This window comes from Dreissena polymorpha, chromosome 6 (genome assembly GCF_020536995.1).
Source record: "Dreissena polymorpha isolate Duluth1 chromosome 6, UMN_Dpol_1.0, whole genome shotgun sequence".
Taxonomy (NCBI): Eukaryota; Metazoa; Mollusca; class Bivalvia; order Myida; family Dreissenidae; genus Dreissena; species Dreissena polymorpha.
This window is the reverse complement of record NC_068360.1, coordinates 69,570,849-69,587,731: the sequence shown is the minus strand read 5'-3', so window position 1 is coordinate 69,587,731 and position 16,883 is coordinate 69,570,849. Positions and strand designations below refer to the sequence as shown.

The 16,883-nt window shown below is 34.2% G+C and overlaps 2 protein-coding genes across 4 annotated transcripts in view; one reads left to right on the top strand and one right to left on the bottom strand.

Annotated features, from left to right (window-relative positions):
• The window catches only part of LOC127833333 (uncharacterized), a 333,207-nt gene that overhangs the window by 135,002 nt on the left and 181,322 nt on the right, over nt 1-16,883 (bottom strand). The window lies entirely within an intron of this gene.
• The window catches only part of LOC127833335 (uncharacterized), a 33,148-nt gene continuing 24,452 nt past the window's right edge, over nt 8,188-16,883 (top strand). The window contains exon 1 of one of the 2 annotated variants that reach the window (XM_052358516.1): nt 8,188-8,246. The gene's annotated coding sequence lies outside the window, so the exon portion shown is untranslated. Of the gene's footprint in view, nt 8,247-11,223; nt 11,295-16,883 lie in introns of those variants that run through there. The other variant, XM_052358517.1, reaches the window with a different exon arrangement.

Here is a 16,883-nt window from a genome sequence, read left to right as displayed (position 1 = left end):
TATTAACTCGTAAGTTAGCGAATGCATCTTCTCAAATAGAGATGAATGACAAGATAAGTAAGCTCGTGAAAAGAGACACCTGTTTACACAATACTTTTTTTATTTATACCAGTCTTCTTGTGGCAATTATGTGAAATACGCCTGCAAACTAGAATATAGTTTAACAAGTTCACATTCTTAAATACAATTAAAACAATTCACTTAGTTTACAGTTGTCGGCAATACAAACGGTTTGATCATGTTAAAGTATGTTTATGACTGTTATATCGAAATACAACAATACTTTCTCTGACAAATCCTCAATTCACAGTGGTCGCACCTAGATCGCACTTCGATCGCACCACACGACACACACGCACGCACACACACACATACACACACAATAGCCAGTAGGTTAAAACACATCATTAAACATTTAACATAATTATCAGGAGCTGGAAGGCAGCAATACAATAAGAAAGTTCCACCTCTTTACGAAACTCTCGGTACGTTGTTTTTATTCTTAAGGAATGAGAGGTAATTGTATAACCTCATTAACATACTTCTCATATTTTACGAAATATCATTTATCGAATTCTTTGACTATTACAGATAATTAGTTGATAAATGTCGATCTGAATACATGGAACAATATTCCAAGTAGCAAAGTTTGATAGCTAACTTGAGGCCGTTCTCTTACGGCTCCCTTGTTAATATGTTTTCCTTTCGGAATAGAAGATGGACCCTCTCGTACATTTCGTCATATGACATTCTAAAGAATTGATCGAAGGATCCATGATCGTATCTACTGAACTCAACTTCAAGCTGTCCGTAAATACGGAATTTGTTCCGTCTCATGTGATGCTTCCATGGATGTTTCCAGATGCGACGCGCTTTGGATCCTAATCTCCGCCACCGAAATCGGTATCCGACAAACCGTGGATGTAAACATGTAGCTAAAATACTTTTTATTTGGCCATAGCGACTGCATTCCGCAGTATCCCGGGGCGCATGTGTTCCCAATTCGGACGCAGGAATAAATAATAATTTCGAAATAAGCCTCCTCGTTCTGCATTCTGATTCTTAAATGTGGCTTTTCAAAGCTAAACATGTACAGAACACTTATGCAAAGCATTCAGATGCGTTGTAAGCATAACCTTGTCACCCTTTATAATAATTATTATGCGTTTGTCTGTCTTTTGTTTTAATGACATTCAATGTTCGCAATTACATTTCATTACAATTTTGGCTCAATACAATATGCATATATTCGATATATGTCGCAATAGTTGACAAGGGCCTACACAACCATCTTATTGTCGAAATCACCAAGGATTATTTAGATACAGCTGGATCATGCATAATGAAGAAACATAAATTTGCCTAGACCTAACAGACACCCTACTTATTGCTGAATTATTAGGATATGTTTAGCATGCAAGGTTGTCGATCAAGCCGGATGGTTCTGGGTGAAGGCTGATGCAATTGCTGACAGTGTCTGGTTGTCTATACGTCTTTGCAGCATTTCGGTACTCCAATTATCTGCGATCTGATTATAAGTATATTCAGAAAATTACCAAGCTTAAGGAAACGCACCAAGACGTTTATCGAAAGTTTGTTAATGGTTTAAACTGGCATTAGCAGTGATTATGTCATTTAACAAACATCGAAGTGGTCTCTAAAGAGTATCATTTCATTGAAGACATATTGTCCCAGGTGTTTCTTCCGTGTTGGAAGCCAGAACAACCACATATCGCTCAGACAATCAGAGATCATGATGCAGGCGAATCAAGTGATGCTGATGAACTTTATTCCTGAAACAGATTGGTACGTGATTGATGATGGCTGTTTGCTCAATTGTTTACCATGGGAAAAGGGCGTCTCATAAAACGCAGTAGCTGAGTCGTATGCAGATTGCACTGAAAGACACATAAATAATATTATGAGTTCAACCAACGTAACAGCATGCTAATGCGCAAATGTTTACTTTTTTCACGTGCAAACAAGGCAGGCAAGATTTATCTAATCATCACAGCTCTGACTAAAAGGGAAAGTTATCTCGATATGTCACCGGGGCAGCATACGTTGATATTGTAAAAAGCAACATTCGACGATCCAGTTAGTGTGCAAGTTTAAAAATGTTCTCATCTTGTCACTGCAGTCTACTGAAAGGGACAATGGGACCATCTTCTTTCGCAGTGATGGAAACAAACAGTTAACGGAACACAAAGCGTGTAACACTTAATTTAATCTTTTAAAAGAAGTTTTAGGAGACGAAGTGTTAATTTATTTGCTCTTTATTCATGCTTTCTCAGGCTGGGATTCAACTTATTTTTCGCATCGTAAAAAGGCAAAGTTGCGGAAATTCATAAAGCCTGTCCCTATCATGAATTCTTGTGCTAGTTCATTCCTCCTTCTAAACAATTTTCAAGAGGAAATATCACATTCTGGAAAAGGCTTGATGATTTATCTGTTTAATTGCTATTCAAATGATTCCTTAAAATCGCTACGCCATAATAGTTTCACAAGAAAAGTTGCTGCCGCCGAAACATTCTTCACTCCCGAGCGACTTCTCCAAAATCCCATGCAATATTAATCCATTGTCAACGCGTATACTATCAAACGAAGGGTAAGCTTATTATATTTAACATACTGAATGGGGGCGGGATTAAAACAACGACCACTTACTTCCGAGTATGACCTTAAAAAAATGCAGGACCTGAAGAATAATTGAACATAGTCGATATTATCTATACTATGGTATGTAAATCCTCTCGATGCAGCTGCAAAAGCTATGGAATCACATGCACTGCTGTATGTGGCCATAGCAAAACTTAAACTTGACATTCCAAACAATTCATAAGAGGTCGGTATTAAGGAGGAGAAAGGCAACACCAACAATTTAAAGCTCTGAGACAAATGTTATGGACAAAGGTGATTTTGTATAAGGAGATAGTGGACAGCTGAGTGTCATAAATTATACTTGATTTTTCAACTGCTAAGTGACATCAACAATTCATTCAAAGTGTACATTGTCTCCCAAACTATGACTTTTGACATAATAAGAATCTCTGAGTGAACTTCGTTTTGTGCCTTGCCATTGTGGTTGCAATCTATTATTTCTGAGTAATATAATAGGCTTATCGTAATGTATTCTTCGGCCCCCGAAACCTAGGACACCCAAATCATCGATTGTGAGTGGATAGTTTTATAGGTATGCTCCTTAATAGGTTTGGCGGCCATCTCGGCGGTCATCTGGAAAAATAAAACAAAATATCGGTCAAATGTTTCATTTGTTGTAAATAACACGTGTGTGTATTAATCCAATATATAATGCACTCATTAAAGAATAAGACAGCTGTTTTGTTTACTTTTTTTTATAAATATTCAGTTATTAATAAACACGCATCAATAATTGCAAAAATATGATTATCATTTAGGGTATATTGCTTTGTATGCCACATAAAGCACCCCTATCTTAAAAAAGCAAAATGCCACTTTAAAATGAAACATGTGCATTTTGACACTTATTAGTGTTATATTTATTTAAAGACTTGTTCGAAGTGGGTGCATACGCAACGGGCAAAGACATTCCAAAATATCAAAGATCAATTTTAATTAAAGACTTAAATGTGAAGAGTAAATTCAATCTCCTCTCTGATAGGAAATCACTTGGATAATCCAAACGAGCCACACAATGATAACAAAGGGTACAAAAAGAGCTCTTAAGAGCTCTTACTTTTCTTAAGATAAAAGTTTTAAGTATCATATCTGCTAATCGTGCAAGATAAATATAATAATAAAGATAACCGGGTTGTCCATAAGCATGCCTTTATCGAGCAGATTGAAGGTGATAATCTATCTAAAATCAAGTTATAAATCACCTTATATTGATTTAAGCAGCTGAATGGTGATTACTGGATCAACATATCAATATGGTCCGTAAAAATCGGCCGTTTTAAGAGCCTAGTCAATGTCTTGGCATTGCTTAATAAGTCCAGAGTTTAATGTTGTCATAATACGATAATTTGTCAACATTTCAACAATGTTTAACAAGCTAGATATATTCTCGAACTTAATTCATTACTGTATCAATTCTTGATTTATAAAATATTTGCTATGTTCGGTTCAATTTACATTTATTTAGTTTATGGAGTTTTTTTTTAAAACAACGTTTAGTTGCATGTTTGATACATAGCTATGTCAGGACAGGCTAATAAAGTCATGTATTGACTCTTAACAAATCTAATTCTTTGCAATGGTCATACAACAATCCAACACACACACGCACGCACGCACGCACGCAAGCGCACGCGCACGCGCACGCAAGCACGCACGTATGCGCACGCGCACGCACGCAGGCACGCACTCCCCCACACACACGCGCATTCCGATAACACATATATGTTTAGGAAATAAGAAATGTTGCGTTTTTAGAGCGTATCCGTGTCGAATCTGCTGCATATGGAAAGCGATCTCAGAGATAGTAGGCGACTGCGGTTTGTTTTGTAACTGGTATGCGTAATGTTCGTTGGATTGCGCACAACGATTTGCCAATTGCGATTTCAATCGCAAACATGCGAAATTAAGATCTATATTGCACACGATAAGGCAATCTTTCAAAGTCGCCCCAAAAGCTCCAAAAAGGCCGTCTTATCAGGATGCTTCATATCTTGGATAAACCATTTGCAATTCAAGTGAATACAATGTTTATATTTATCGAATGTATTTTCACAAATTCACCTTTTTCAATAGCTACCATGACATCATCCTGTCTTAACATGGCAAATTTTTTGCATAAGAGTTTCCCCAGTGCCTTGTAGAATATTCACAAACTATCCATGCTGGGATGTTAATTGTTAACCGTGACATGATATGCTATTGTTCCCTCCAGTTTGCGATCTTTCATGTGTTCTATAGGAACCAGATCATCTCGAATATCCTTCAGGTTCACCAATGGGGTTATTTTACCGCATCGAGCGTTAGTGAATTAAGAATGTCTTGACAATCGGCCTTATTGTGGACTGCTGTATTTCTTATCTGTTAGTAGTACCTGCAACAACAGAATCGTTGGGCCGAAACAACAAATGATTTTTTCTGAAACGTATTAGCCGTACTAAAACGGAAGTTTAGAATGTTCACCACTGTGATCAAGGCTTTATGTCAATGAAGTCGTCATCATTGTATTCATTTTGTAATATTGAAATTTCAGGTGTAACTTCTTGAACTATGAGTAAAGTATTGGTAATAATACTACAGCATTCGTTTGTGAAGACAGAAAATGCGCAAACATACCATGTTAACTTAAGGTGTTAGAATTCACTTTTCAACATATGCGTAATAAATGCATAATTGTCATTGTTTTAAACATGTCCCACATATGTATTAACACACACTTAATATGTTATACCATTTTATATAAATGTCAACACAATAAAAAGTTGGTTACCATGGAAACTTATAAACAAACGTACCTCTCCTCATTCATGCTGACACCTTTTATCAATAAGCTGAACTTATGTCCTCAACATGGTCAAGTTCAATGAGGGTAAAACATCCAGGATCTGTTGAACTGAATGCAACTTTATGGTAATTAAAAAGGCCCTTCAAAGGCACAAACATCCGCTAGTCAGATTAATCAAACGTCTCATAACCAATTTATGGGGTAGTTGTTGCCGCTCATGTTTCCTCCCACGCAGCTTGTCAACTCCAGGCCCATGAAGTAGAAGAATCGTTGTTTATTTTGGAAGCGCCGCTTAAAAAGCGTGTTATCGGCCCTAAATTAAATGCTATTTTTAAATCAATTGCGCAACAATACCCAAAAATCGCTGCGAACGTGACATATATACTATGATTAATCAGCATATATAATATTATTAATCAGAAATTAATGGCATCATACAATTCTGAATAATTCAAAGCTCGATGTAAATGCGGTCACTTAGTTACCATTCTTTAGGCATGAGCTGTTATTTTATAACTTAATCCGCATACGTCCCACATTGTGCAGGCCAACGTTGACAGAGGTATCTGACTACTACTGAAGTTCTTCATGTCTGTCTACCTTGCTCAAGAAATTAAGTACTAAAGTAAGGCAGCTAGCTTGAAGCCGATATCTTACGCTTCCTTATCTAATAATATCTCTTCCAGAAGCGAAGAGGAACCCTCTCGTACATAAAGTAATACATTTCAGTTCATAATTTGGTTTGAAAAGGCTCCTGGCTCTTCTTCACTGAGCTCAACCATATGCTTATCTAACATAAAAAATTTGCGAAATCTCTCGAGATACAACCAGCGTCGATCCCTCCGGAACGCTCTGTATTATATTCACCACCGAAAACCGCATCTGACATACTTATGTATATTGCATATGCACATACCTATGCACCAGCGTAATTCAAATGCATTTAATGTAGGAAAACGAAACTCTTAAATCATAATCATAAGACAGATATATGTAACCATCCGCTAGTTATACTTTTGGTTGTTTCATTGTGTAGGTAAGGCGAAAAGATATATAAATATAAATGCGTTAATTTTAAAACTAAAAACAAGGCATGCGTTAATAATAGTAAGATAATTATGACACGCGCCAAACGTACATTGATTAAGGAGTTGCATCCCCTGCTTAGTAATAGGACCATATTAGATAAAGTCACACATTATTGACTGTTAAAACAAAACGCATTGTATAATGTCGATGTTTATCATTTTTACAGAACTTTATAACAATGACAGTATCTTACGGTGGTTCATTAAGTATTGAAAAACAAACATGTGATGTAATTTAGTTGATATTGTTATTTATTGTTGTTGAAAACCAAACCCATTGCCTTGCATTTTAAAAGAACGATAAAAATGGCTTGCGTCAAACATATATTGATAAAGGTGTTGCATCCCCTAAATGTAACATTACCATAATAAATATTGACACGCATTATTGACTGTTTAAATAAACATAATTTCGCATATTTTTAACGTGTTAATTCTCAACGTTTACGTTGGTTCTACTTTTTGCACCGTAACTGTTATATATTTATTTCACCGTGCCTCGGATGCATTTAACGCATTACCATAGGTTTATATTTAAGTATCATATAACAACAATGTTATCAAATCGAATTGATATTCATATTGTTTTTGTTGTGTACTTATAATATTTTTAAATCCCTGATGTTACAGTTGTTTCATAGGTCTGTGTTTCTAATTTAGTCTGAGCGAATCGTATGGTCGTAATAGAATCGAACATATTTAAACATCATTGATTTGCATTCATATATACATATATATATATATATATATATATATATATATATATATATATATATATATATATATATATATATATATATATATATATATATACCAATACATAGTGCCAGTTACGCGGTCTCTGTAGTTTTCAGACTGTACTTACGAGGTCAATATAAAAAACGGGGTCTATATACAACCCCGCAATCTAGGCTCCTTTAATTACTATGAGGGGGGTGTAGGGGAGGTAATGCAATCAAATCTCACAATAAGGTCTTAAATCGAAAACCACAATCAGGTCTGAAATTGAAATTGTATATACCTCGCAAATAAGTTCGCTATATATTTCCTTGTATAAGACGTTAAATAAATGACGTATTTATATACAATAATAATAGTAGGTACCCCTATATACCTTAATTCGTGTTTATATCGGATAAAAAAGGGTATGGAGATACATGTATTTAAAGTGGGAACCCCATAACCTATTTCTAAATCAGAGACCCCGTAACTGGCCATATGTGTGAATATATATATATATATATATATATATATATACATATATATATATATATATATATATATATATATATATATAGTTTCAGATTGGGTAAAATGGTGGGTCAAACGTCCATTTTACGGCCGTATTGTTGGGTCTTTAGTCGATTGTCGGGTCCCAAAGTCGATTATCGGGCCCTTGGACCCGACAGTTGAAGACCCACTTAAAAAAAGGCTGCTTAACATACTCATGACTATTTTTAAATTCAAATTTGCATATGTAATTTTACTCGAATTGTCGGGCCTATATCTCCCATTAGCACACATTAGGTCAAACTCCACACAGCAGTTACTTCCCTTGGGCATTCGCCAATCATTAATGTCTTTTTCTAGAATAAGGGAGGCCACTGCGTATGAGATTGACCAACCTCGGCGCAGTGATTTACCGGGAACCAGAATAGCAACGAACGACAACTCTGTAATAAAAATTGCCAATTTTCGCGGTTAAACTTAAAAAGGTAAGTGGCGATAATATTTATTAGGTTTATTTATATTTTTGGTTATTAAAATTATTCTGCAAATGACTGAATTTAAACTGAAACTGCAACCAATAATTAGGACACAGTTTCTGAAACGTTTGCTGACAATGAAAACATATTTCAAACATGTAAAGCCGTGGCACGAATTTAGGTGACAACCTTGTTACCGCAAACAAACAAATGTAACCTATAATCTGCATTTAATGCAGATATAGTGACATTCATGAAAGCAAGCATGATTGTAGCATTAGATCATTTCCATGCGATACAAGTTCAATATATGTTTTAGGCTGACTGCAATGGTTAGACTGGGGAAATAAATTATAAAAGAACAGAATCTTTAACCACACAAGACAGTTGGACTAGCCTTAGTGGTACAGTCATGTTACTATTACCGGATCAGTAGCGTAATAAAGTTGTTCTGGGGAAAAGCAATAAATGGTTTAAGACTTCTTTTACATCAGTTTGATAAGGTTTCCAGACAAACGCTCCCACAAACAATCGCTCCTACGCTAAATTAGTTCTGGCTTCAATAACTTTAAAATTCGCTTTCTATGAATTTTGAATGGCGCAACATTAAAGTTATGGACCAACCCCAGTAGGAAAGTCAACCAGGAATATACGAAAAGTTGACAGTTAACAAAGACCGCTCCAAAACAGCTTGTAAAAGCAGTTATTGGCCCAAATCAGCTACTTTATGTCTTTATTGGAAAGATTGACATTTTTCACATTTAACTGATATGTTTTTTTACAAAATACTATCTTAAACATTTAACATTTATCTTTTCTGCTCTAACATATAGACCAGTTGACGAGTGAAGTAACGCGCACCTGCAAATATTACACTCCGCCCACTGGTTGGCAAAAAGAGGTGAAATTCATATAAGCGCTTATAGAGAAAGTTGAAATAATAATCGTTTTTATTGATAATCATGCACTATATCAAATATAATTTTACTAACTATGTCTGAATTAAACATAAGCGTGCAAGGAAATGCATTTTTGGAACGATTATATTGTTGTTATTATTTGTTTTTACTATAAACGAAATCTGGAGTGGAACACAATATACGAGCACGGTATGCAGTTACCATAAAAATCTCTACTTGGCACATCTTCGCGACCATTTTTTAGATAAAAAATTCTTTGAAATTTTATCAGAATAAAACAAATTTAATGAACGAACAAAAATAAGGATGTAAACAAACAGCAAATAGATCGACTTTATGTACGCAACATATAGTAACTGATTTGAACATGCCTGTAAAAACTTGCCTTGTTACACATTAAATAAATTCTCTTGATAAATGTAATTGTTTTTATTTAATTATTCACACCAATTTTGACACTCTTTGTTTCAGCGTTTTTAACCCGGTGTTTTATTGCACTTTTGTTCATCATAAAGCGATTATCTCGTTATGATCGGATACTGTCCAAACAATTACAAAGAACACATGGTGTGATAAATCCAGGGACCTATTCTTGGCCACTGCATAAACCACATGTGGCATACAAGTGTCTGGTCATTAAACATCATTTATGATACCTCCATGTCATCTCTTGGCATATTGAGCGATCATCTTAGCAAAATTGTAAAGCCAAAATACGAAACAGTTGCTTTAATAAAATATTTGAACATATTAAAAAATGAAGATATTTGTCCGAAATGGATTAACAGGAATTAGTGTATGTATATATTAGCCTGTTTAATCATAATAATAGAGTGTTAATAACTATAAATTAAAAATATTGTGCAATTTCATTGCTACACAATTAACGTATTTAACGAGTACCGGCAAATGTAAACTCGGCTATTCATGTTAAGATTGTACGTTTCTGTAGTGTATGAAATGACATGAAAACAAGCAAACAACAAAAGGGTAAAAAATACTTGCGTAAAATAAATTAATATATAGATATATTTATCATAAAATGCTAGATTGTTATCACTCCTTACCACCAGTAAAGAGAGTGCATGCAAAGACAGTTTAATTTGCTTAATATGCAGTTCTTGTTTTTCATATGTATGCTAAACTTTATGATATTGTCATTCGATGGAAACGAAACGGTAATTCATTCCATGTAAAATAAAATTACTACAATGTTTATTAATTGTAATGTATTCCGCTTTTAGGGCTTCGTTTTATAATTGATTAAATGCCCCTCTTGCACCTTCGTTCGCTTATGAACAATAACAATATCTGCACCACTTATAATTATAATCAAATTAATGTATGTGTTATTATCTTTGAAATATAATTTACCAAAATCTTACAATCACAAAAAATATGAAAGAATATTTATTGTTTTGTTTTGTTGGATTGCCAGTTTTTAGTCTGATGTATTAATATTATTAATATGTATTTTTATACAGAGGTAATTATATTTATGAAAATACATTTATTGGTACTAAATATTATATTTTTGCACAATAATTTAAGAGTTTTTATGTTTATTTCGGATTTTTGTATCGTTTTATTGACTAAACAAACGACATGTATACATGTTTTACGTTACTGTAACCAGTGTTTTTTGCCAACCAGCCAGTGCGCATGCGCGGAAAATCCCGAATGTAAACAATAACATTCAACTGGTCTATCGAGAAAAACAGTGACGTGACACACATGATTGAAATGCGAATCTCCCGAGATTTCACGGTCATATGATGTTATTTCTATTTTTAGTAACAAACCATGTGCTCAATTGTTTACAAATTCAGAAAGACATTTCCCGTTTTTTTTATAATTATTCTTGCTTGTTTTGTAAACAAATTGTAGTGTAAATACAAAATCAATGTACAAAATATTCAAAATTACCAAATTCACTTTGAAATCAGTGTTTAAATCCACCAGACGTAACTTGTTAATCACAAATAATAGATTTCAGAAAACGAAAGTAATGTTTACAATTCCAGCAAAAAATGTCAAGGTCGATCCGAAAGTATCCAAATGAAAACTCGTCACATGACAAAGCGACAATGGTGCAAAATTATGACTTTCAGGCTGATGAGAGTTATTTTCATCTATTGTAAGATGCATTTGAAACATTTGAATCTTAAAATATGCCCCGATGCAGTAATTTATATTCATTCACCAATATATGAAGGAATGTATCCAAGAAAACATACTGTCTTTGATTTATAGCGTGACATAAATCTGTCACCACTCTGGTTGACTTTCGATACAGGGTTGACTTCAGCGTACAGATATGTCAATACTATATAAACTGTATGCTGAAGTTTCTTTAGCTAACGCTAAATTTGACAGGGCGGACATTCGCTCCTACAATGTTTTGATAGGGCGGACAGTAGCTCCTATATTATTTTGCCAACTCGGACAATCGCTTCTACATTATTTTGTCAACCCAGACAGTCGCTCCTACATTATTTTTATTCAACGGCAAAACGTTCTATATGCCTATCAAAGACTTACACCTATAATTAACCGACAATTAATTTTGCCAACTTGTTGACAGTTAGCCAATTCAAAACATTACATTTCCTACATTACATTTATTGGAATACATGTAAGTGCCATTTTGCGAATGGGATAAACATAAAAACCGCAAATATGTTGTGCTTAATTTCATTTGTTTTTATGATATGACATTTATATGACATTTATAAACATATATATACACAAAATACACAAACGAAAAAACATCCAAACAAAAGGTCTTTTGTGTCTGTCAGTGGCTCACCGTCTTCTTTCTTACGCGTTTTATCACCGATTATATTTATATAATAGCAAAGAATTAAATTGTTATATATTGATAGAATGTTATACCAGAAAAATTATACATTGAAGACGAAATTCATAAAATGCAACCAGGGGTTTTTCAGCACTGTCTGCGCCTCCGGACAACGGAGGCACTCCCAAAGCAAACGGACCCGATCCCAAACCGAAATTATAAAAAAAAATCCCAATTTCCAAAAAAAAAAAAAAAAAAAAAAAAAATTTATTATTTTTTTTTTTTTTTAAATGAAGTATCTTATAACTTGTGTGACTAACCAGTGTTTTTTTTGTCAAAAATATTTGCTATAAGGTTTTGACTGTTCAGTTCTTATCACAGAGTGTAACTGTAACTGAAAAACAATACTGCAGTACTTGAATTAACGTTGAACATGCCCAATATTGCATCTGTTTACATAAAGAAGACAAAATAACCAAATAAAAACAAATTTATTTGTTAAACCACTGAATTATTTAAGCATGATTTATTCACAATTTTTTCCCAAATGAGCCGTTTCATCGAAGCAAAAATTCCCAAAATGACCAATTTTGTCGATAAAAAATTCCCAATTTGGTCAGACTCCTTTTCCCAAAATAGGCAGAAAAACCCCTGGCAACATGCAGGCAAATTCGACTGTACAGACATGTTCGATTTACTGCATAACCATCATATGGTTGACTTAGACATGTGCTTCTTTGAGTACGAGTGACCCTCTAAGCATAGCACAGACTGACTGCGTTTGTTTGTTAGAAGTTCCATGTTGGTAGTAAATTATTGGCGTAATATTGACATTACAATATATACATATTGTTTTCACAGATTGCTAAATTACATTTAAAGAATCGACCAACTGTAACATAGTTTCTTAATAAGTAAATTGATTTATTAAAATCACATTGATCCGCTCATGTTAAATTGGCTTTCTGTTAACAAGTTGGCAAATTTAATTGTCTGTTAATTATAGATGTTAGCCGGGTTGGCAAAATAATGTTGGAGCGACTGTCCGCCTTGTCAAATTCAAAATGTATTTGTGTTACCTTTTTTTCGCCGCAGAATTCATGCATTAACGGATCAGTTGTAGCTATAACGGATCACATGATCAAAACCACTCAAGGAGGGGGGCATTTAACATATTATTTAAACTGTCGAAACATGAACTTTGTTGTTTACAAGGACCAAGTTATATTGCCAGTTATAAATAATATTCATGTTTTTGTTATTGTTATTGATTGTTTTCTATATGTGATCTTGTATTCTTGTGTGAAATATCTGATGAAAATCCTAAATAGATCAGAAAGATATGGGCGTGTTAAAAACCATGAAATTATTTGAATCATATATAATCATCGATATTAAACATGGATCATAAATAAAACTATAAGATTGATGTCATTTATTGTAAGAATCAACAAGATTTTCATATATTTTAATATAATATATTAGCAATACGCATATTATCACGCTTGATCTGTTATTGTCCTTATTCTTTATTTCATTTAAGGTGCTGCAAAATCTTTAAACACGAATCAAAACTGAAATGGACTTTTGCAGGCAGGACTACTAAATGGCCTTAAAATTAATGCTTAAACTTCTTGCTTGCCAACATAGTTATACTAGCATGTGGCCGCGAACAATGTTTAACCTCGATTTGGAAACGAGACAGAAATCAACAAAATTGTATATAAATGTCAGCAAAACATACCGAAATGTTTGACAAAGAGTCTTTCCCATTACGACTCAATCAGTGCGTTTTAAAGAACAGACCTTGAAGATGCTATATATTAAATATCATCTCAAATATCAACTATTTATCGCAATGCGCAGTCTGTAATTTACTGATGTTTAGGAACCAAAAGTTAGGTTATGTCCGGTTATATGATCATATGCTAAAAATGAAGTATGCTTTCTGCTTTCTGTGCATTGATTTTTTTAATCCAAAATGTTTTGGGCCTGCCCAGCTAGCTGAGTTGATGGCTCAGTTGATAGAGCGCCAGACTGTCAATTTTTAGGTTTGAATCTGGGGGTAGGATAAAGTTTCTTCATAGAGATTGGTTCCCGAACATTGTAACATTGTATTTGTAGGTCATTCTTCCCCAACCTCTGAATCAAGTTGGGAAGAAGTGGGTCACTTGTGGTTGGCTAATACTGGTCACAAGAAGTAGGAAAGCTGGTTCATGTCCTGACCACTTGCAAAATGACCTTAATTTGGGTTCAAGAAGGCATTAAACCTGATCAATCTAAATTCAACCAAATTCTTTTGCCCAAAGGTCAGAGTTTCAAATACATTCCAACACAACAGCTGTTGGCAGTCACCTCGATTATTGATTATAAAGCCCCGTCCAGTTCGATTGTCAGCGGCTAGCAGTCAATAGTATGGTCGTTTCAATAACATTGCCAACAACGATCATTTGTCTAAACTGTTTTCAATTTTCTAAAGATTGACTGTTTCCAAAACACAATTTAATAATCTTAAAGAACTGGACCAACGTTATTCCTTCTTCTGTTTGAGATTTTGCAGAACTTCTCCCTAAAGTGACTAGTCTTTATGACATTAAGTGAGTAATAAGGCCTTTCAAAATTTCATTCTCTACAGTTATTTGATTAATCATTAAATATTATGAAAATTTAAATATCATTTATGTTAGATATAGAGCCATGTATTAATCTTGCATGATTTTCATGTCTGATAGATGTTTCACTCAACAGTTTGTTTATGCAGAAATAAAACAAGTAACTGATTTTTATGCCCACGTTCAAAGAAGAGGGGGTATATTGCTTTGCACATGTCGGTCTGTCGGTCCGTCCACCAGATGGTTTCCGGATGATTATTATAACTCAAGAACGCTTGGGCCTAGGATCTGTGCAAGTGGAAGTCAAGTTCTTAAACCTTTGCATGCTGGGAAATTTGTCGTCTACTAAAATGTTGTCTGCTGAATTTCTCAAATTAGCGTTTTCTTTGAATTTTTTCAAAGAATACTATAAGAATAGCAAACAGTTTGGATCCTGATGAGACGCCACATTCTGTGGCGTCTCATCTGGATCCAAACTGTTTGCAAAGGCCTTCAAAATTCAGTTCCAGCACTGAAAGAGTTAAGAAAATCCCTGGAGTTGGTACTGTGCATCATTTAAGATTCCTCTTTGTAGCCTTGACCTTGACCTTAAGTCATTTAATCTTGTTTGTTAATTTCAATTTCAGCTGGCACTACATGTTTTTGCCTTTATATGTTTGAACAAATAAAATGGGCATCAAATCCTTTAAGCAAACAAACAATTGACTCTGGGATACGGGATACCTTTCAAAAGGGGAAAAATACCATGTGACGGGCACTTTTGGGGGAAAATTGCAATAAATTGTCATAAACCGAAGGTTAATTACACGTAATAACCATTATTTGCTCCACTTAAAAGCTGTAGCTTTTTTATATGGCTTTCCCCTACCACAAGTGATTGGAGCTATACTGCAATCACTGTGTCTGTCTGTCTGTCCCACATGGGTTTATGAATAAAATAAAACATTTCAAGTTTCAAATGCTTAACTGTTCCCTGGAATTGTTCATGAAAAATGCCTTGTAATTTGTTTAGCAGTCACATAAACAACCAAGCTATGTAATATGGAATTTTCACACCCATTATTGCTGCTTCTTCCTGTATTTGCGCGATGATTATCTGAGATATTAACTCTATGATTCTATATTCTCAAATCTTTTCTATAAAGAAGGAATGTAGTTGACAATTGTTAATAGTTTTATTTGATCGTTCGTCAAAAAGTTGTAATTCTGTTACTCTTGTATCTTCAATGCAATTGAGTAATTAAATAGCAATTAAATTGAATGCGTTTTAATTCCCTTTTATTATTGTTTAATTTGAGTAACAATGCTATGACGTTAAATTTTATTTACACTTAAATGTATTATGAATATTGCTGGGCCAAGTGTGAGGTTGAGCGCTCTATAACCAGGTTTAAACCCCCAATGCTTTGCATTGACCGTTCCAAGGCGGTGACCCCAGCTTTATTCATATTTTGTGTTTATGTTGGTTTGTATTGTGCTGTATTGTGCTGTTTTGTACTGTTTGGGCAATCGGTCACTTGCCTTAAATAAAGGACCTACTAATTGTTTTAAATGAAAATTCAATACTGCTCCAGCAGCTGGAGTTTCACTTCTTTATATTGTATTATTTTTTAACCGATTTTTTTTCAAAACTTTCCCTCTGTGTCTTCTGTAAAGGACTAAGATTAATATTTCTTTGCCAAAATACACAGGAAATTTTTAATGGAATATTGATTGTTGCTTTAAAGCTTTTATGATAATCAGTAACAGAAGCAGTAACATTCAGCCATAATTATGTATCCACACGGCTATAAACTAATACCAAGCTTCCCATTCCCCTTCTCTTCAGATACTTCCTTTCTTTCAAAGGGAAACAGTGGTGGTAAACAGATGATATTGCAATATTGCAATACTTCTTCATACATGCCATAATTTTTCAGACCAATTCCGGGACATTGTGTTAAATTGTCCGGGACTTTTGCCGATTTTCCGGGACATGTATAAAATGTAGTGATATTTATAGACATATGCATTTTTGGTACGTTTTGTTTTGTTTCGCATCGTTAATTGCAAAAGTTCGAAAGCCTATCCGAAATATACTTGATCTATTAACGTCAAATTAAACATTACTAGTTCCTTTACTAGATACAGGCCATGTGTTTTCAGTGTAAGCGTTCTAAACATAGATGGTGACGTCACTGCGTTATTGTTATTAAGACCGGTGTGTAACGCGTAGTTGTTGATACACCTTTATTCATTTATAACATTTATATAATAAAAAATACAACAATACAGTACCGTTAGATTGTCAACTCAAATCAATTCACAATACATA